This window comes from Eptesicus fuscus, chromosome 6, assembly GCF_027574615.1.
Source record: "Eptesicus fuscus isolate TK198812 chromosome 6, DD_ASM_mEF_20220401, whole genome shotgun sequence".
In the NCBI taxonomy this organism is placed as follows: domain Eukaryota; kingdom Metazoa; phylum Chordata; class Mammalia; order Chiroptera; family Vespertilionidae; genus Eptesicus; species Eptesicus fuscus.
This window is the reverse complement of record NC_072478.1, coordinates 87,740,863-87,762,538: the sequence shown is the minus strand read 5'-3', so window position 1 is coordinate 87,762,538 and position 21,676 is coordinate 87,740,863. Positions and strand designations below refer to the sequence as shown.

Sequence of the window (21,676 nt, the reverse complement as noted above, 5' to 3'; positions counted from 1 at the left end):
CCCCCACTCCCCACTGTCCATAAATCCGTAAGTCACCACGCTCCAGGTGGACAACACTTTATACAACGTCAGCTGTGTAACTGGATGCGGGGCCCTTTGCTAACTGCTTGGCTCCACTTCTGCGGGGCCTCATTTACAAATGTGGAAACTGAGGCTCATGGCAGATAAGCAAGCTCAAGCTCCCAGCTGCGAAGTGCTTAGCTGAGATTCAAACTGGTGTCTGGCTTCCATCCTGGCATTCCATGACATCAACCACAGAGCACCCAAAACCCACTGGGCCTGGAAGATGCCATCGGGTCTTTGTACCTCCCACATCGAGGGCGCAATGCTGAGGCCAATGTGAAAGGCAGGCTGGTGGAGGCCGGGCGCAGGCGGGGACGGGAAGCCCGCGTGGGCGCTGGGCATTTGCAGGCTGACCAGCCTCCAGCCAAGCCAGTTGCCCGCAGCTGTGGCTACAATGTCCTCATCACCACCAGCACACCACAGCCACTGCTGTGCCATTGTTAAATCATTACACAGACGCCAAGCTTTTTCACCAACATTGCTTTGGCATCACCTGACAACCTTATAGGAACAGAGCAGGGATTTCTTCTCTTTTTCAAAGGAGGAAGCTGGTGTTCCCCGCAGAGGAGTGACTTCCCGAAAAGCACACACCGAGGCAGTGCTGGAGAGGGGACCTGGAGTGTGCACCTCCCGCCTCCCCGTCCAAGGGCTTTGTCTCCCCTCCGTGCCCTTGACTTTTCAGTGTAACCAGCCCTGATGGCCCGATAACAAAGTGACCATTGTTGAGCTCACTCCGTGCAGGTGTTATATATTATCTCATTTAACTATCAGTAAATTAAGTACTGCTACAGTTTTCATTTCACAGACGGAGATGCTAAGACTCAGAAATGTGGAGCATCTGGCCCCAGGTCGCCAAGCTAGGAAGGGGCAGAGCTGGGATTCGAACTGAGGGTGGTCTGGCTGTGGGCCTGAGCTCAGCACCTCGGTGCTGCACTGCTCTGTCTGGGACTAGAGGCACCAGGAGACCAGACACACTCAAACAGTGTGCGTGCCTGGCAGGTTATGGCAAGATTATGATAATAGAAGGACAAACACAGCTCTTGGAGAGCCCACAAGATGGAGGTTGTTACAAACATCTGGGCAGGAGGCCAGGAGTCTGAGCAAGGGACATGGGAACAGAGGGAGGTGGCAGATAGGAGGGAGGGGGCCTTGTGAGACCTTGGTCAAGTGCCTTGCTCTCTCTCAATTTACCCAGCTGTTGAGAAAAGTCCCTGGAATATCTCCAGAGCCTCCTCCATCCCTAAAAACCCTTGGACCCTGGGAAAACAAGCAATGCTTGGTGACAGCTTGGCTGTGAGCCCTGGGGGACTCTGAAATGTCCTTGGCCATCCTGGCACGGCTCGACTGCTGGGAAACAGGCTTGAAAAACACAGGGCCAGCCAGCATGCCTGGGCACCACTGAAGTGTGGGTCCTGAGGGGGCCACATTCCGCCTCTGTCAACCTTTCCACAGCTCCGCAGCAGCAAGCGCCACCCGGCTGACTCACACAAGTGCCCAGTGGAATGGCACTCCAGGCCTGCCCTGCCCCCGCGGGCCCTGTCCAGAGCCCTACGTGCAACTCAGGTCCCCTCACTGTCACCCGTCCTTCAATGCCTCTCTCGTTCGTAAGGGCAGCCCCTGGGATATAGAGACAAGGGGTCCTGGAGGGACAATGACCGCCCCACCCCAAGGGACCTGGGCTGGGCAGAGGCGGCCATGCCAAGTCAACGCAGACTCCTGGGCGGGGAAGGTCAGGAGAGCCCATCGGTGCCGGCCCTCAGCTCTCACTCTGGCAGGTGGAAGGGGCTCAGCCTGAGTCTCCACACTAACAGTTGCCCCCTCAACCCACATGTGAAACGTGCTCCTACTCAATCACCTTCCATGGCTCCCACCACCCACCAGGCAAAACCCTTCAATCTGACCGACGACACAGGCCACTGCTACTAACAGCCGGTTCACTGGGTGCTGTGTGTGACAGGGCCTTGGCTAAGTGCTTTGTGCACATTTTCTCATTTAACCCTCACAGTGACCCTGATGCAGGTACTGTAGTTGGCCCATTTTATAGATGGGAACATTGAGGCTCAGAGAGGTCATATCACAGAGGAAGGGAAAAGCAGGAGGAGCTTTGCGAAGAGAGACTAGGTCCTTGGGGCACAGGAGAGTCCTCCCAGGTACCCTCCTGGCCCCTGAGGAAATCGCCCTTCAATAACAAGACGGGGCAGGCCCAGGACCATCTCCCAACCCCAGGGTAAGTGCCAACCTAACACCTCTGACCTGAAATCTCCATGTTTCTCCCCAAACCTGCCTGTCCTGCAGCCTTCCCTGTCTCAGTAAATGAGAACACAGTCCTCAGGACAGAAACCTTTCACACCCCACGTTTAATCCACTGGCTCATCCTGCAAAATCGAGCCAGAAATGGATTCCCCAACCGTCCCCACACTGAGGTCCTCCCTCAGGGGAGTGACTGCAGCAGCCTCCTGGCCAGAGTCCCGCTTCCACCTGGTCTCCTCTCCACACGGTAGCTCGCACGATCCCTCTTACACGTACGTCGAAACAAGTCAGACCTCGGCCAGCCCCTCAGCCGCTTCCCCTCTACTCCGACACAACAGTAAGTCCTCTGGCTGGGCCAGGAGGCCCTGCACACTCCCTTGGCCCATCGCCCACCAGGATGGCTCTTATTCTTCCTGCCCCGGCCACGCCAGCCTCCTTGCTGTTCCTCAAGCACACCCCGCACCCTTCTGCCTCCAAGTCTTTGCGATGCTCTTCCCTCTGCCTGGAATGCTCTTCCCCAGATACCCTAGGCTCCCCGCCTCCCTCCTCGAGTCCACTGTCGCCTTACCAGGGGTTTCCATGACCTGACACAGCAGAGCCACTCCCTGAAGTCACACTTTCACCTCCCTTCCAGCCTTATCTTTCTTGCAGGCACCTCTCACTGCCTGATTAGCAGCTAGTGCTGGACTAGTATTTGTTGGCTTATTGATTCTATCTCACCGCTACAACATCAGCCCCACGCCTTGGTCTGTTTTGTTCAATGCTGCATCCCAGTGCCTAGAAAAGTGCCCGGAACAAAGGAGATGTTGAATGAGGGACTATTGCTTTCCTCGTTTAAACACACCTTTCGGTTTCTGCAGGCCCCTGGAAGACCAGGGTCACCTGAGGCCAATACGATACTCCACCTGTGCCAGCTGAAACCCAGAGGGTTGTCATATGCACAGTACGGGTCAAATCTAACAAGTCACTGCTTGGACCAGAACAGGACAATGACATTGGTCCCTGCCCGATGCCTTTGCCCACACTTTTGGCCACTGAGGGAGAACTTGCGAATCTGACAGCTGGGCCCACGGAGCGGCTCCAGCCACCAGCAGGGGCACGGGCCAGGCTGCCGCTGCTGCCCTCCCTCCCGGCCCCCGGAGCCGCCGGGGTCCAGCATCTACAAAGGCTGCCCCATGGTCCCAGCAAGAGGAGGCGGAGGAGGGAAGCCCAGTGCCACGCCTGCCCCTTTCCTGTTGTCAGCAGGACCATCAGAAGGAAGCTTTGTTCTCAGAATAAAGAGTGTGAAGCCCAGTGCCAGGCGGAAATGGGCACAGGCTCATAGCAACAGTTTAAGGAAAAATAAAAAAAGGATGGAGGATGTCTGAGGGGTAAATTGCACACCCAACCGGTTTCTGCTCTATGGTGGCTGTCACATGGTGGCTTCACCTTCCCAGGCCCCAGCCTCGAGGTCATCATAATCAGACGATTGTCCCCACGGAGTGATCAGGCACCGATCCTGCAGGGGGAGGTGGGGACAGAGGAGTATGGCCTTGCCTGGGCGTCAGAAGACCTGCAGTCCAGGCCCGACTTTCCACGCACTCATATGACATTGGAGGGTCCCTCCCTCTGTGTACCTCAGCTTACCCATCTGTAAATGGCTTGTCCAGTCTGCACTTGAAGCCTCAGTCTACCTGCCACAGGACCCACACAGCGGGGTGCCCTTTGTGTCTGAATCTTCCAGAGCAGGGGAGACTGTACCCCAGACTGAAGGAATCAAAGAAGGGACAGAAATCTGCACACATTTTTTTCAAGCTTCCCAGGTTTTCTTGTACCCAGAGCAACTTGTGACCTCTCCGCTGAGGCCTCTTCCAGGAGGAGACATCTTAGCTGGCCTCAAGGGATGCTTAGGATTTCAATTAAGAGTGAAATAAAGCTCAGATGGACAGACAGCTGGATAAAGGGCTGACGGTTAAAGCAGGAACTCTAGAAGGAGAATGAAATAGAGAAAGGCCCGAAGGAGCAAGGGCAGGGGGGCGGGGGGGGGGGGAGCCAGTCCAGTAAACACCTGAAATGACCCGCCTTCCCGTCCCCTGTCCCCTCAGGACGCAGAGGACTGGCATCATGCCTTCTGAAGGCTGCGATCCCAGCCTCCCTTCTCCCCCCAACCCCTCCGAGCCCCGGGAGAGCGCAGGGTGGGGACAGGTGCAGATTATGCTGCAGGGGACACTTTCCATGACTATTTATCCGCAGCTTAAGAAGCTGTCTGGGTCAGTGGCTAAGCAGCCACAGCTTACATGGGAGAGGATTCGAGGGCCACAGGGCAGGCGGATCCAGAGCCTCTATTAAATGGACCTTCACAGCTGGTGGGAGCACTACTGCCACAGCTTCATTCATAAAGGCAGCACTTATTATGCTCCTGCTGTGTACATCACCCTGAGCCTGAGCACAGTGTTCTGAGGGACACAGGACCCTCCACCACCCTCAAGGAGCCCACAGAGCAGACAGAAGAGGTACCACTACAACGCGGAGAGAAGCAGCCCATGCCCCCAGGATAGAGTTGCAAACTCAGGTGCCTAGAGGGCCAGAAAGATGGGGAAGTGTGTGAGGTGGCTGCTGGGGCTGGGGCCAAGTGGAGTGTGTGTGCCTCCTCTCCAGCAGAGGCCACTGGAGAATGGAGGCTCAGAGTTATATGGTCTTCCCATTTCTGAAGTAAAGCCAGAATTTGGGATTTTGATGTAAAATCTCCTGTTGTCAACTAGTTCAATTTTTGGCATGGGCCAAGCAAAATCTGCCTGGGGGGCGGATGTGGCCTGTCCGTTTGTGACCTCTGTTTTCTTAAAAGATTCAGAGAACAACGCATGGAGGATGACTTCCCGTGCTGGCCTGGAGGGTGGGGAGGGCACTGCTGGGGAGGAAGTCTGGGGAGGGGGTGGGTATACCTGCTGGAACCACAGGGACCATGGGTCAAGGGCCCGCCGCCTACTGCCTGCCTTTCCCCCTATAAAGAGTCCCTGTCTCCATCCCCAAAGCAGGCACCAAGGCATCAGCTCTGTCCCCAGGTGGTAGGAGGAGGGGCCACCTGCCCAGCAAACCTCCAGACTAAATCAATTGGTGGCAAAATAGCACAGGTTCGATTTCATCCCTGGAGCTTGAAGAACAGGTCGGCTAATGCAACAGCTCCATCGGGGGAAGGGAGAGGGAGAGACAATGGGGACAAAGCGAGGTTGAGAACGGAGTGCTGCCTGGCCAGGCGGCTGGTTACATAACCCTCCTCCAGGACAAAGCCATGGGTTCAAGGCTCGGAGTGGGGAGCTGGACTAGGGAGTCCCAGAATGCAGAGGGAGTCCCCCTCCTCCCCTGCCCACCCCACTCTCCGACCTTGCCCTGCAGTTCCTGGAGAGCCCACCTCAGAATGCAGAGCCGGAGATGGAGACTAAGACCCCAGGATAAGGCACTTAACAGGACTGCACAGCAAATTAGCAAGGGTGGAACTGAAACTAATAGCAAACTTTCACCAGGCCCGGGGATAAGTCATTTCTGTCCGTTATCTTATTGAAGTTTATCACATCATAACTATTCTTATTATTCCCATTTTACAGATAGGGAAACGGAAGCATGCGGCTCGCAGTGAAGGTGCTGGCTTGGAACCCAACAGTGGCCTCGGCGACCGCACTCTGCACCATGGCACTGCACTGCCACCAGGCTGCTTGCTACTACAACCACACAGCCTCTTCTACAGCCTCCTCTCAAGCCTGCGGCGCAGGCACGCGACCCCTGCCCTCCTGTCAGCACTCTGGGGGAGGTCAAGTCCTCTAACAACCTGATGAAACCTACAGGTTCCTCAGAAAAAGAATGCACAGAAATGCCTCCCAACATTCACGTGGTTTCGGGGGCTCACAGATCTCTGCATTGGTGAGAATGGATGGGTCAAGATCCTAAGAGACATAGGATCAAGAGATAGGAGGTGGCTGAGGGGAAGGACTCCCCCAAATCCTCTGGACCCCCCTCATCTGTAAACTTGGAGCCCAAACTCACAGCTGCTTAAGTCCACAGACGTGAGCACAAACTAGTGCTCAGGGCCGACTCATCCCTTCAGGACTGGGAGAACTGAATGAATCATGACACACAATAGCCCTTGCCTCTGCACCCACTGGGTGTGACTCAGAGCTCCCAGTTGCTGGGCAGGCGGTGCACAGCTGGGCCCCAGCATCTGGAGGGGGTGGCATCACCCTGTGGACCATCCAGCCTCCTCCCCTCCATGCACGTCACCATCTAGTGGGCCCACCGCACTGCGGACCAGACCTGGCCTTTTCCCGAACCCAGCAGCTCTGCATGTCTCCAAGGGGGACCCCTGCACAGCCCCAGCCGGGCTTCCATGCCGGGGTCCTCAGAGAAGTAAGCCAAGGCAACAGCCTCTTGCAAGACACCGGAAGACCCAGGCTCTAGTCCCAAGTCTTCTGCGGCCTTACTGTTTGATCTCAAGCAGGCCCCTTCCTCCTCGGAGAGCCTCAGTTCCACCAACTGTCAAATGGGGAGATGGCCCCGTCAAGTCCTTCCCAGCTCCAGAGCCTGAGTCTAGAAACAGCCCCTGACAAACTTCACGGGACCCTGGGATCGTGCTTCGGGAAGTTACATAAACATCCTCCAGAAAAACAAAAGTCAAACTTAAAGACTCTACTTTTTTTTTGGATATCAAGAAGCCCTTTTTATAGTCCAACTTCCCCCTTCCTACTTCCATTGTTCCAAATATCCTCTGAGGACCGAGAAAATACATTTGGTTTCCGTCTGGGGTTTGGGCTTCTTGGCTCTCTTCCTCTTGGACGCTGCTCCACCCCTCCTTGGCAGCTTTCTCCCCAGCACACACCCATCTCTGCCCCCCAAGCACTGCTCTGGGCCACCCTGAGGGCTTCAGCTACCCAGCCAAAGATGGGGGGGGGGGGGGGGGAGCAGGGGCAGTTTTGGGGAAACAAACCCTTCTCTGGTCTGAACTCTGGGTTCTGGTCCCAATGTGACACCGTGTGTGGGCCTGTGTGGGCGAGTCCTTGGTCCTCCCCGGGCCTCAGTTTCCCGCTAGGAAATGAAGGGGAACATTGTGTCAGGAAAGCCCTTGCGCTCCTGCGCAATACCGTGGGGAGACTGAGGCAGAAAGAAGAGCAGGGTAGACAGCGGGCTCTGATCTTGACCCCACACCCTTCCTGCTAGAACCAGAGGAGATCCACTTTTTTCTCTTATGTTACCTCCTGCCCTCAGGGTAGGGCCTGGAGCCCGGCACTGAGCCTCTCTGTGCTCAGATGGCCCCTCCATAGACAGGAAGAGTGGCAGTGTCTGCAGAGGCCCCAACCTGGAGGCTTGAGCCCTAACCACCCCTACCCAATCCGCCAAGCCCGACTCACTCATGTGATAGAAGGTATACGCCTACCTCTTCAGAAAAGCAATCTACACAAACACTCCAGGACAACCCCCACGGCCTTTTCCCAACGAGATCATGCTTCTAAGCACCCCTACAGAATCCTATAGAATTCCTCGATCTACCACCCGATGGCTATATGGCCTCAGCGTTTTCATCCACAAATGGGGACAATACTAGTGCCTGCTTTATAGGATTATTCCTCGGATTACTTCAGATACGATTACATGGGAGTGCCTAACAACCACTTGATAAGCTCCCAACAAATGTCAGTGGCAATTATACGATCATCATCATTAAAATTATTGAGATGCTTACCACCACTGGACTGGTGACGGCTAAGGCCCCTTGGCTCTCTCATCTGGCCACCGTAATCACACACGCCCCCAGCACACAGCTGTGTCTGAAGCAGGACCCACACTCTGCCCGACCCGCTCTGGCCCCGGCCCCAGAACACGCCAGCTTGTCCCTGGCATCCATCCTTGCTACTCACAAAACGCCCCCCACTTTCAAATCCCCAACCCTGCCTTCCTCACGTGGCCCTAGCACTGTCTCCGGTAATTCTGTTGGGATTCTACTGAACCCCATCACTGCATCACAAGATTGTTTGCTGGGGTCAGAAAGCTTTTACAAGATGGTGGCTCCTTGAAGACAGAGTAGCGAGAAACTGGGCTTTCGTGGCTCCCCCACATTTGCTAGGTGTCTGAATATGTTGACAGCCCTAGGAGAGAAGCATCCAACTTTTTATTAACTAACCAGTGTTTCTCCAACGTTAGTCCGCATCAGAATTGCCTGGAGGTCTTAAAATGGGCTGCTGGTCCTGGTCCTCCCTCTTCTCGCCGCCCCCCCCCCCCCCATCTGTTTCTGATTCAGTAGGTCTGGGTGGGGCTAGATAATTTGCATTTCTAACAAGTTTCCAGGTAATGCTGATGCAACTGGTCCAGAGACCAACTTTGAGAACCACTAACTTAACCTGCAGGTGAATCAGGGAGAGCTTCTGGGAAGAGGTGATGCTGACACTCCCGAAAAGCAGGAGCTGCCCAGATGTGAGGAGGGGAGGAGGAGAAGCTGGGCAGAGGGTGCAGCATGAGTGAGGCCCGGCAATGACGACAATCATTTCTTCTCACCTGGCCTCTGCCTGGGCAGGCAGGGTAAACCAGAGGTGGCTGCAGCTGCGCAATGACTACAGCAAACCTTCACCGACCGCCACCCTGGACCTGCCCCGACAGGCCGATCCTTGGCCGGCCTAGGGGTGATGGGAATCCACGCCCCGCTTCGTGGAGCCAGACCTCAGGTCTGAACCAGGCCAGTCTCCACCACAACCCAACCACGTGAGCGCCAAGGACTCTGCCCCACACCTCCAGACAACCTGCCATCCTGGCTAGCTCTGCTGGTTCGTTTCCTCATTTCTGGTGCCTCCTCTGGCCAGAGCAGCCCCTCAGAAACCAGCAGACCCTGACAGTAATCCCCCAAGTCTGAACCTCTCCAGGCTGAGCTGTGCCCCTCGCTAAGACTTAGCTATCACATCTGCTAAAAGGGGATGACGCTGTGCCTCTCTCCTACTGCTGTTGGGGGGGGGGGGGGGTGTAAAGTGAGCTACTCAGTCAATAACAACATCATCAGTATAACAATCACCATAACCTAGCACCTTCCTGCGTTATCTCTCTAGATGCTGGGAAAGGGGCACAATTATGGTCCCCTTTGTACTCATGAAGAAACTAAACAGCTTGCCCCACGTCCCTCAAGTAGGAAGTGGCCCAGCAGGGATTTGAACCCAGACTGTCTGGCCCCAGAGCCTAGTTCCCAGCCTCTGCTGCTCTCTGTGTCCTAGACCTGGCCTAGGTCACCTCTCCCTGCCACCACCCTCTCCCCCTTCCTAGGGCACCGGGAGTCTGGGCAGGAGGCCTCTGGAGGCTCCGGCCCTTAGTGCACACAGTCCGGGCCTCGGGTCCCTGGCTTGAGGGCAGCCCCAGGGCCTGCCAGCCAGGTCATCTTCTTTGGCACACTGTTTGAGATACCGTTCAACATGGCCTCCAGTCTGGGCTTACAGAACTTGAGCACCTTATCCTGAATGAAAGGAGAGAAGAGGAAAAACAGGTGTGACAAAGAGCAGAAATCCTGCCAGGCTTCCTGAATAAGGCCAGCAGCTCCCATACCCTAGGCAGATTGCCCCATCTCTCCAGCCTCAGTTTCATCACCCGAACAAGCCTTGAGACAGAAAGTTCAGGAACTCAAACTCCCGGGAGCCTTCCCTTCATTTGGAAAGAACAGATCGCTTCCTCGATGTAAACAAACAATAATAATAACAACCACTGTTAACTTTAACAGTTCCTGCGTACTGGGCCCTTACCGTGATCTGCTCGACCTCCCTGGCAAAGCAGGATTCTTACTCTCCTCCTCCTGCAATTGAGGAAACTGATGCCCAGGGAGATTTGGGTAACTGGCTCTGGATCCCACAGCCAATGGTGGCAGTGCTGGGATTTGAACCCAGGACTTTCTATTCCACTCTGCAATGCTGCCCACCTCTGCTGGGGCAGAAATGGGCCACACCCAGCCCCTGCTTCTGGGGCACGGAGCCTAGGGAGATGAGACATGTTCTTGAGGAACCAAATTCAAAGCCAGGTGTGTGAAGGACCCATGAAGGGCCAGATAACAGGTTCTGCACACATAAAGCAGGGAGTGGGCAATGCCAGCTCTGCAGAATCAGGAATGACTGCATGGAGAGGTGACACTGGAGCTGGGCACTGGTGGGAAGGATTTGGGGGGTTGAGGGGAAGCGACTAGAGTGCAGCATCCCCACTATTAGCAGGGATGTGGAGGTAGCAAGGGAAAGGGAGCACAGAGGGAAGGAGAGGAGGCAGCCAATGGGAGACAGGGCACTTACCTAGCCAGCCACCTCCCATACCTTGCCTTCCAGTAAATACGTGTTCATTTGTGATACACATTTTAAAATTCAATAATTCCAATCTATAGCTAAAAATAAAACAGGTAGTAATAAAAAGGGCCAGGAAGCAACTTAACACAAACTATCCTCCATCTAGAAGAGTGCTTCATCCCCAAATTAACTCCTTTGGTGACAGACAGACTAGCCTTGAGGCACATGGTCCAAGACAATCATGTCCGCCCCTTCCACCAAGCTCCAAACCTCCCAAGATCAGCAGATCCTGCTTTAGCCTCTACTTCAGGGAAGGAAGGGGATTACCCTGCCCCCAACCCCTCCCACTCCTCACTTTCAAACCCGCCAGCCCTTTCCTCCAACCCCTGCTGATTCAGCCTGATTCATGATTCAGCCTTATTTCCTCATATTTGAGGAAAGAGAAATTGAACCCATTTCACAGATTGGGAAATGGAAGAAAAAGGTCAGTCCTCTGTGAAACCAGTCTCCGCCAGCGCAGGCTCCGGTGGCTGATCCACACATCCTGAGAGGCCTCTGGACGGCAGGTTGGGCTGAGTATATTCCACGGGGCAAGGACTCTCCCAGGCGGAGCCCTGCAGGCCTGGCATTTATGAGGAACATCCCGAGATGTACAAGAAGGGGCAGTTCTGAAAAGCTGTGAGAAAAGCAGGGTGGAAGCGGGCCAAGCACCACCCCCAATGCTAATATTCTAGGGTAAACTGGGAACTGAAAGAGGTCACCCAGGCCTGACCCTCCTGGTACATGCTGCCTGCAGCCTCTCCAACTCTCCAGCTTCTCTGCAGACCTTCGGGGATGGGGATCTATCTCCTCGCCAAGGAGCTTATTCCCAGTAGCTTCCCTGTCACTCTTGATGCTGTCTGTGCCCCCAGGAGCCACACAGGACAAGACTATGTCCTCTCCCCACAGAGAGCCCTGCAGGGACTTGAAAGCAGTGGCACTGCCACTTAATGGTCCTTCCCCAAATCTTAGACCACCTGTGATGACCCCAGTCCCCAAGGCAGCTACAAGGTCCTGCAGCCTCCCCTCCTTCCCTCCTAGTCCCGTAGCTTGAGTCACACTCTGGCCATCTCTCTGCTGGACCATCATCCCTGAGCTGGTTTCCACCCAGCCAGTCTTGCCACCATCTTTGGCCAAATGACCCGAGAGGAGCAGCACAACAGAACAGAAACAGTTCAGGCCTGTGTTCAAATATAGCTCCGTAAGTGACCCGATCCCTCTGAGCCTCCATTTCCCCATCTGAAAACGGGGCAGGGGTGGGGGTGACCGCCAGCAGCAGCTACTTTGAAGGGGTATTGTGAGATTTCAATGGGGCGTCTGTAAGAAGCCTGGCACAAGGCACAGCAACAGGCATCGACTCAACGAGCTGCTTACAACCCTCTGTCCTCCCCACCGGCTTCAGGATAAAATCCAAGCTCGGGGCAGATACTGCAAGCTACCCGCCCCGATCTTCTCTCCCGCTGCCCCGTTCCCAGACTGCGCCTCACCAACACTTACTTCCTCCCCAGGAAGCTCTGTGGACATTAGCAGCCAAGGAGCTTCCTCCCCCTCCCCCCGCCGCCCACTGACCTTACAAAGCCCATCCATCACCTTCACCATCACTTGATCCTTGTCTTCCCTCCCCCATCAGATCGGCAGCCTCTCCAGTCAGGAGCCAGCAGCACCTTTTGCCCATCTTGTGTCTCCATCACCCTTGTCCACAGACTTTTCCCATAGCTATTTAACAAACTACTCTAACGTTCCATTTCAAGTAAAGAATGTCCAAATCTTCCAAACAGTTCAGGTATTTCAAGCCATACCCCAAAGCAAATTCCAACCTCTGTCCAGACTTAGGGACTTTCAGGCCTGGTTTTGGTCCCAGAGTATGGAAGGTGGGTCAATAGCCCAGGGCAGAGAGACCAGAGGCCATTTCTAAGCTTTCTCTGGTGAATTTCTCAGATGCAGACTTTCTCAGTTGGCCCCTAGGCCAACCCCAGCCTATGATTTCTTACTTCTGATCACATCTTCAACTTGTGATTGCAAAACTGTTCCTTGCATACCCCCTTGTTGATGGGACGCTAGCTTTCCATCTTTTCTTGCTTGTTGGCTCCCTCCCTTCACCTATTGACTATCCAAGAGGCCTCTTCCCCTGCTCTGATCGTGATGACAGGAAGGTCTGACCACATGCCAAGAGTCACCCCCATTGCTCAGGACTCCTTTCAGCCTTCCGGCCCCTCTACCCATTTCCCCGAGTTTCTGAATCCCCTCAAAGTCCAGCTAGTCGTGACTGTCCAGTGGCATCCCTACAAGCTGAAAGTGAACTGTCCACCCCGGAGGGCCCGTATTCTCAGGACCCAGGAAACGCCTACGGGCCCGGCAAGTCCAATACACAGTGCTGGGCCTGCCCTCGGAGCAGTGAGAACAGCAATGCACAAACTTTCATCTTCCAAGAACTTCTTTCATTATCTACCCCACTCGATTGTTTTAGGATGTCATTTATGCACTAACAATTTGCTTTCCATTTTTAAAGAAATTACTCAAAGCCCCCAATGGAAGTCCAATCAGCAATCATATGAGATGGTAACCCCTGCACAGGGCACTAAAGCCAGTGGAAGTCTGGGCCACCCCACTAATTCACTTACAGGGTATTTAATGAGGACCCGCCGTGTGTCGTAGGCTCAAACACCCATACACACACGCAGTTTCCACGAGGATCCTGCAGTCCTGACGCTGGCTCGAAGTCCACTCCTCATTACTATCCTCAAGGACCTTTGGGGCTGGGGTACCTAGAGCAGCCCATAAGCTTAGCACTGAGGACTGCTGATGAGTCACACAGGAGGACGCTGAGATGTCAGTGCCTCGGCCTTACAGCTCTCATCACCCCAAGGGCTTCAATTCTGGGCCCCACCTCTGCCCCCTGCTGATCTGAAAGTGACCTGGTCTAATGGAGATGAAAGCCACTGCGCTCCCCTGGGTGCTGGGGAGAGGTCTGTTGACAAAGCCACCAGCTGTCCCCAGCCAAAGCCAGGGAGACGGGCTCCTCCCCGCACCACCCGAACTGGGAGAGCGTTCCTGCCAGGGATCCAGGCAGCAACAGAAACTGGACCATCACGGAGCTCCAGGCCCAGGCTCCAACTGAGTTCCCCTCCTGCTCCAGCTGCCCACAACGAGAGCCAGGGCAAAAGACCTCACCCGCACCAGCACCGCCAGAAGGAGCATCACTTGGGGGTAAGGGGCGTGGGGAGAGGGAGCAGGTGTCCTCATAATTTCAACTGAAAATGAAACTGTGAGCTCAGGCATAGCAGGACCTTATAGAGCCCTGTTAGTTGAGACTCAGGCTGGGGGAGGGGAGTCAAATTCAAGTTCCACTACTTCCCACCTACTCGACCTTTGCCATTCTGCGCCTCAGTTTCCCCCTCTGTAAAATGTGGTTAATAGTAATGTCAAAGAATTAAATGAGATCACATATGTACATCAATTAGCCCAGTGTCTGGCCCATAGTAAGCATGCAATAAGTACTTGTTGAATATAAACAAGCCACTGTCCTTATTTCATCCTTATTCTGGCAGATACTGTATTTTGCCCATTTCACAGGTGAGGAAACTGAGGCTAGGAGAAGGTAAGGAACCAGCCCAAGATCACATATCTGGAAAGTGAAAGACACCCAAGGTCAGTCTGAACCCCAGACCAGGGGCCAATACTACCCCAGGCCATTCCAAATGTTTGTGGTTTTTTTCCGGGGGGGGGGGGGGGAGGGGGGGGAAGGGGAGGAAGAAGAGCACAGGGGCGTGACTGGAGTGTATCTCCTCACCCTGGCATGGCTCCTGGCTGACCCAGGTGCTCAAATCTGGGAAAAAGCCAGGAGGCCAGTCCCCAGATTCCCCGCCTGTCCCAGAACCCACGCGTCCCACGCGTCCACGGGCGCCCCCTCCTCACCTGGTCCCAGGATGTTGAAGGGCAGCGTTCAGATCGGCGCTCCTTGCTCCTGAGAACCTGAGGGAAGAGGGGAGCTATAGATCGGGCCGCTCACAGCCCGGAGAAAACCGGTCCGGCTGCCTTACCCTTCCTGAAGCGGGGACCCGGCCCCTAACCCCCTCCCTCGCCAGACAAAAGTTTCCCCTGTTTGGGAGCAGGGGAGGGGGAGGGGGCATTCCTCGTGAGTGACATTATGCGTGACCTACAGCTGCCGCGCTGCCCTCCGCGCACCCCGGCCTGCCCCGGCCCCCGCGCGGCCCCCACCCTTTGTCCTCCCACCCCGAGCGCGGGGCCCGCGGCTCCGCCGGCCCGCCCGGCGCCCGCCCGCCCCAAACTTGCAGCGGGGCCGCTGGGGCGCCGCGCGGCCTGCACGCCCGGCTTGGGCCCCGCCGGCTGGGCGACTGGGGACCGGCCGGTTCCGGCCTCTGGGCCTCTTACCTGCCACAGCGGGGCGCTACCCGGGCAAGGGGGCGCTCCGGGCGAGCCGCCGGACGCCTGGGTCCCCCAGCATTGCGAGCGCCGCTGGGATCGGCCCGGCCGGGTTAACCCCTTCGCGGCCGTCCCCGCCGCTCCCGCCCCCGCCCCGCGCCGCCGCCGCCGCCGCCCCGCCTCCGCTCGCTCTCCTCCCTCTCCACTCCCTCCGGCTCCCAGCCCCCATCCCGGCCCCCCGAACGGCACTGGGGCCGCTCACAGCCGCCCCTCCTCCCGCGGCAGCGAGGTTGGGGGTCCCCCTGAAGACGGAAAGTTGGGGCGATCTCCCTCGCCCCCATGGACCCGCGGAGCACAGACGGGAGAGCCCGCGCGCCCGGGCCCCCAGCCCCGCGTCCCCTTCCCCCTCCGGCCCGGCGCCCACCTTCCCGAGCCGCGGCGTGGGAGCGGGCTCGATCCGTGACGAAGCGAGGTGCCGGCAAAGACCGGCTCCGGGGGCCCGGCGGCGGGGGTGCGGGGAGCGCCCGGGGCGGGGGCGGGCGGGACCCCGCTGTGCTCTCGGGGCTGGATTTCTCGGTTTCCACCCGGATTCTCCCTCGGCTCTCCCGGCCGATTCGGTGCTGCTCGGCGACCACGTGACGCGGCTGCCTTTGACCCCGGTCTCGGAGCGGGTAGGGGGCGGGGGCCGGGGGGTGTCAGATGCGGCACCCACGAGGACTGGGGGCGGCTGCCCGACGTCCCGGAGGTGGTGACCCCGAGGAGACAAACCCGGGGAAACCAACAAGTTATTCGGGGTCAAAGGGAGAACAGCGCTTGGGGGTCGGAGATGCTTCAGCGAGAACCTGGGAGACAAAGACCCGCGTCCGCCGCGCCTCCGAGGGGCCTCGGCTCTGCAGCCACCGGGCTTAGGACAACCGCCCTGGGCCTCGTCTCAGGGCGCCCCGACATCCAAGTCTCTGCTGGAGTGACCCCTCCTGGGCAGGCCTTCCATCCCCCACCCCCCACCCCGCTTCCCACCTTTGCCCTGACTCTAGCGTGATTATCTGGTTCATTTACTGGTTTCGCTGTTTACTAAAATGTCATCTCCCCCAACAAGTTGTTCCCAGATGAATCCCCAGAGCCTGGCACACAGCGGGCAGATGGAGAGGTGGATGACCTTGTGCAAATCTCTTCTCCCACTGAGTCTCAGTTTCCCACTCCCCGTGTTATTTCAGCCATCTCAACAACCCTGCACCGGGCAAGGTTACAGCGCCCGCTCTCAGCAAACAGATGGGACGACTTCTGGAAGTCTCCTATTGTAGCCTGCACTCAGATCTGACTGCTCCAGACCTCAGCTTTCTCCCTCCCGGGGCCCAGCCTGTAAAGGGGCGGGGGGGAGGGGGGGAGCCTTAAGGGCTTGATTAGTGAACCTTAAGGGGTTTGCTTTGCTAATATGTAGACCATCAGGCCCCTCCCCTCCCCCCCAACATGCTGATTCCAGGTGGGTCTGGGATGAGGCTGGGCTTATTTGGAAAATAGTGCATTGTTGATTTCCTAAGGACCTTCAGAAGCTCAAGATTCTCTAACTATAGAAGCAAAACATCAGCAACCAGAACAGAGCAAAGGGAGGTAGAGAAGCCAAGTTTGACCATGAGAGCAGGATAAACTCATCCTGGTGCCCCAAAGGGTATGTCCTGTAGTGAGGGGAAAGGGTATTCAGCCAGCCCACATATGTCTCAGGGGAGGGGCTGGGGGATGGGACCAGGCTTCTGACTCCCAGATAGGTCCATGTGACAGCTTTGGACTTAGTGTAATCAGACAGGATACAGCCTAATGGCAGCAGCCACAAGCCTAAATTGCAGGCCATCTTCAAAGATAGGTTTGTGACTTCTGGTACATACTCCCACCACCCCACCAGGATGACTAGGGAAATCAGCACCCACCAGCAAATTCTCCTTTATAAATCCATGTTCCTGCCCAGCCAGCATAGCTTGTTGAGCACTGACCTATGAACCAGGAGGTCACGGTTCACTTCCCCGTGAGGGCACATGCCTAGGTTTCCAGCTCAATCCCGTGTGGGGCGTGCAAGAGGTAGCCAATCAATGATTCTCTCTCACCAATGTTTCTATCTCTCTCTCCCTCTTCCTTCCTCTCTGAAATCAATTTTTAAAAAACCCCACATATATATATATTTAAAAATCCATGTTTCTGTAGTTTGTAACTGGTCCTTGAAGATGGTCTGGGTCTTAGGTAGGCTAAGCAAGGCCCTAGAATCTTTCTCATGCATATCTCTGCTTTGGAAGACCATTTCTATCTGCATGAGGCCCTGTGAGCACCTTCTCTGTGCCAAGCACTGTGCTCCTGGCAAGGAGACGCAGCATGTAAAGAGACATGGATTTGGAGATGCTCTGTATGTCCCTCCCTGTATCCAGAGACTATCAGAGCTGAAGGCATGCTGGGGACACCCAGGGCAAGTGCTAAGGCCCACAGTAAGAGGGAAGCAGAATGAGGGAGTTTTGGGGGGTGGGAGAGAGACAGCCTCTGACCAGGAGCAAGAAGAATGGGTGGGATCGGGGTAGGGAGATAGGCATTCTTGGCACATGGGACAACCTGTGCAAAGGCCACATGGAGAACGCTCAGGAAAAGTTGAGTGTCGAATGGACAGGAGGCAGGGGGAGGGGGGCAGGGTGAAAAGAGCAGAGGAAACAGGAAGGAAAGAATGAGAAAGAAAACTGGAGAGGAGGGTTAGGAGCAGATTATGAGCGGCCTTGTGTGAGGTGCTCCACTGATTGGAATTATCTGAGGGCCTGCCTGGTGGAGTGAGAAGATTGGTAGCTGGTGAAGGGAGTGGTAAGACCCACCATGTGGGAAGGTGGAGAGGAAGGAGATCACCTGAGCTGAGTGAGATGCTGTATCTTGCCAATGGAGCTGCAGGTCCACTGTTTTGGGGGAGCACCTGTGAGCTGGGGTGACTCCCTTGTCACTAATGGCTCTTCCTACTCTTTTCAAGTCTTCAGAGTTGCTGTTCCCCAAGCTGTACCCAAGGCCCTCCAGCTCACTGTCACCCAGGAAGCCTGTGAGAAGGCGAGGCCAAGGCCCCACCCCAGGAAATGGCCTCCATGGGTCTAGGTGAAGCTAAGGACTTGCATTTCTAACCACACCCTGGGAGGTTCAGCAGAAGACTGTCCTGCCCCTCCTTCCCCTCAGGACCCAGCCACACCTCCCAGAGCTTTGGGGGCCTTCTTCATGCTGACAGCTCCCCCTACCCAAACTCCCTTCTCAACCCTAAGCCCCACCCCCACCCCCCACTGCCCACCTGACACTCCCCTTAACTGTCCCAAGGACACCTTTATCCAACGCCATAAAGCTAAGGCTGGACTCATCTTCCACCCCAACCTGCTTCTCCCCTCCTCCTGGGTACCCTTTCACACATCCAGTCCAGAAATCTGACCCCAGTCCCTGGTCCCACATCCTATCCACCAGCCAGTCCCACTGGTTCAGCCTCCAGTTTTTTCTCTAACCCAACCTCAACTCTTCATCACTGCCACCCTCGTCTGAGCCCCATCTTGTCTCTGCCTTGCATTAATGTTTTGTCTTAATGACCTCTTAAATACTCTCCTACATCCCGCTTTGCCCATTCTTTTTTAAAAATGTGTTTTGTTTTGTTTTGTGTTTTGTTTTGTTTTGTTTTAGAGAGGAAGGTAGAGGGAGAGAGATAGGGGGAAAAAAGCATTGATGCCAGAGAGAAACATCGATTGGTTGCCTCCCATATGAACCCTGACAGGGGATTGAGCTCACAACAGGGGTATGTGCCCTGACCAGGAAGCTATCTTTCAGTGCACAGGATGGTGCTCAACCGATTGAGCCACACTGGCCAGGGCCCACATTGCCCATTCTAATTTCCTTGTGCCCATTTCTTACTTAAAACCACCAACAGCTCCCCATGACTCTAAGACAAATTCTCTGCCTTGCTGTCCAGTCTCATCTCTTGTCCTAAACGGTCTACCCACCCTTCACCTTTACCCAATTCCTTGTGAAGAGTGGACTCAAGCCAGACTGCTTGGGTTTGAATGAATGCTGGCTTCCCACTTACAAGCTGTGTGACCTTGGGCCAGTTTTTCAACCTTTCTGTGCTCAGTTTCCTGGCCTCTAAAGCAGGAATAATACTATGTACTTCATAGGGCTGTTGTGAGAATGAAATGAGCTAAATATGTAAAACCCTCAGTGTGGCCCTGGGCAGGTAGTTCAGCTGGTTAGAGCATCGTCCTGATATGCCAAGGTTGCAAGTTCAATCCCTGGTCAGGGCACATACAAGAATCAACCATTAAATGCATAAATAAGTAGAACAACAAATCTGTTTCTCCTTTCCTCTCTCTCTAAAATCAACAATAAATTTTTAAAAATTTGTTTAAATCGTAGAACCCTCAACGTGCTATCACATGATAAGCACTGCCTGCGTTTGAATGCTGCCTGGGTTTTCCTCCTCGTGTTTTCCTTACACCCGTAACCCAGGCCATGCTTCCCGCTCCACACATCCCATCTGCCTCTTCATCACCCTTGGAGCTACTTGTCGGCGGCCTGTCTCTCTAGAGCGCAAACTCTGTGTGGAGAGGACCATGTTTATCATAGTGCCAGGCGCAGGGCAGGAACCCGCTCACATCGCCTGACTATACTGATGCGATGAACGTCAACAGGGTCGTCATAAAACAGAGGACACTGCTTTTCTATAAAATACCCGTCAGTGGTATTTTATTCATTCATTCATTCATTCTTTGTGGCCCTGTCCTCAGGAATGGATAGTCTACTGCAGAGACAGCCATGTAAATGAATCAGAAGATACATTGCAGTGTAACTGTTGTTATAATGGCCTGCAACAATTCCTTTTCCCAGGAGGTCTTTGGAACCATGGAAGGGAAAAGTAACTGAAAACAAGCAGTGCCCTCTATTTGGCTGGCACCCCCAGTTCCCAGCAGGGAGGTCTTTAGAGCAAGAAGGGTAGGTCTCATCCCCAGGGCATTCAGGCCACCCACTCTGTCCATGCCGAGAGACCTCCTTCAGCCTTCGGGGCCCGAGCAGTCTTCCTGCTCCTGCCAGGGCTCTGTATGGGCCCCAATCCTGGCTCTAATGATTTTGTGGGACTATAGTGAGATTTGTCTATGACAATCCAAATTTCACGTTGTTTGCTGCTTTAAAAAAAGTAAAAGGTGACTGAATGAACGTGTAACTACATGTTATTTCGTGTTGGACTTCAGTGGAGGTAGAAAATAGCCTCTGTCAGACCATGTGATCTGATTGTGGTTTGGAGAACATGGTCACCGTAATTACAACATTGACCACATGGTGTGAGCGCTCTCTCTCTCTCTCTCTCTCTCTCTCTCTCTCTCTCTCTTTCCCTCCCTCTTTCTTCCCTTTCTTTCTAAAATCAATAAAAAGAACCAAAAAAAATTACTCTGGAGCATGCCATACGCTTTCCCTTTGTTACTTGACAGCATGAAGCTCAGAGAGATGAAGCAAATTCCCCCAAGTCACCCAGACAGGAGTGGTAGAGCTGGTCTCAAATCCAGACCCATCCAACTACAAGACTAAGGTCTCATCACTATTTGACTCTACCTCTCAGGGCCCAGGTGTCACGAGGTCCCAAACTGTGCACGACCACCTGGGTCTGTGCCTGCTCCCCTGCTTCCACGGGGCTCCCTCCTCACCCTTCCCCCTTGCACACCCACTGTCAACAATGCCACTGCGTTCCCAGAGCACTGCAGCTGGTTTCCAGAGAAGCCCCATCTCTGGGGCCAGGTTTCCTGTTTCGGCAGAATCTAAGGATGTGTGTCACACCTTCCCCGGGCCATCCCTGACTCCCAGGAGCTGCCACTGGGCCAGCCTCCGCCGGCACAGTCCCTCCCCTGTGCAGCACTTTTCCTGTTGTTTTTTATAAAGCATTTTCCAATTCCATACACCAACTCCTGCGGACTCTGCAGCAGTCCTGAGAGGTGGGTACAATAGAGGATTTCACCCCATTTTGCAGATGAGGAAGTGGAGGTTCGGCCAACCTGTGGGAAATCCCCTCAACTTGCAGAAGAGCCGAGCCTGCCCATACACATTTCGGGCCATCTGCCCACATTCTTCCAAGTGTCTGGAGGGTGCAACTTGACCAAGAGAACAGGGATGGGGCATCTTTAGAATCCTCACACAGAGGAGATAATGGCTTTTGCAAACAATGTAAATCACTTAATTCCCCTTTTTACGGTGTTCATTGTGATGCACCAATTACAACCTGGCAAAGAAAAACACTTCAAAGCACGTGTGGTCTCTAAATGATGTGACAGCAATCAGCTCAAAGTCCTCTGAGGGCAGGGCAGGGCCAGGCCACGTTCAGCCCCGGCATCAGTACAGCAGGTGCCTAGGGCCAGAGGGGGAAGAACTTTCCCAAACCTCTCAGCTGCTACTCAGAAGGGATCTGCCCTGACCTCGCCCTCACCCCAGGCCATGTCTCCTCCACTCCTCCACCATCTGACCTCCTCATCCTTCATTCTCCTTCACTTGATCACCTGGAGTGAAATACTTTCAATAGCACTCAAATCAAAAGATTATATTAGCCCTAGCTGGTTTGGCTCAGTGGATAGAGCGTCAGTCTGCGCACTGAAGGGTCTCGGGTTTGATTCCGGACAACAGCACAAGACTGGTGGTGGGCTCGATCCTCA

At 55.0% G+C, this 21,676-nt stretch overlaps 1 protein-coding gene across 2 annotated transcripts in view; it reads right to left on the bottom strand.

Annotated features, from left to right (window-relative positions):
• The window catches only part of NDST1 (N-deacetylase and N-sulfotransferase 1), a 52,408-nt gene extending 36,923 nt beyond the window's left edge, over positions 1–15,485 (bottom strand). Inside the window, exons 1-2 of one of the 2 annotated variants that reach the window (XM_054718040.1) lie at positions 15,424–15,485; positions 14,532–14,588 (exon numbers count right to left, since the gene is read on the bottom strand). The gene's annotated coding sequence lies outside the window, so the exon portion shown is untranslated. Of the gene's footprint in view, positions 1–14,531; positions 14,589–15,008; positions 15,069–15,423 lie in introns of those variants that run through there. The other variant, XM_054718041.1, reaches the window with a different exon arrangement.
• Positions 15,486–21,676: the final 6,191 nt, after the last annotated feature.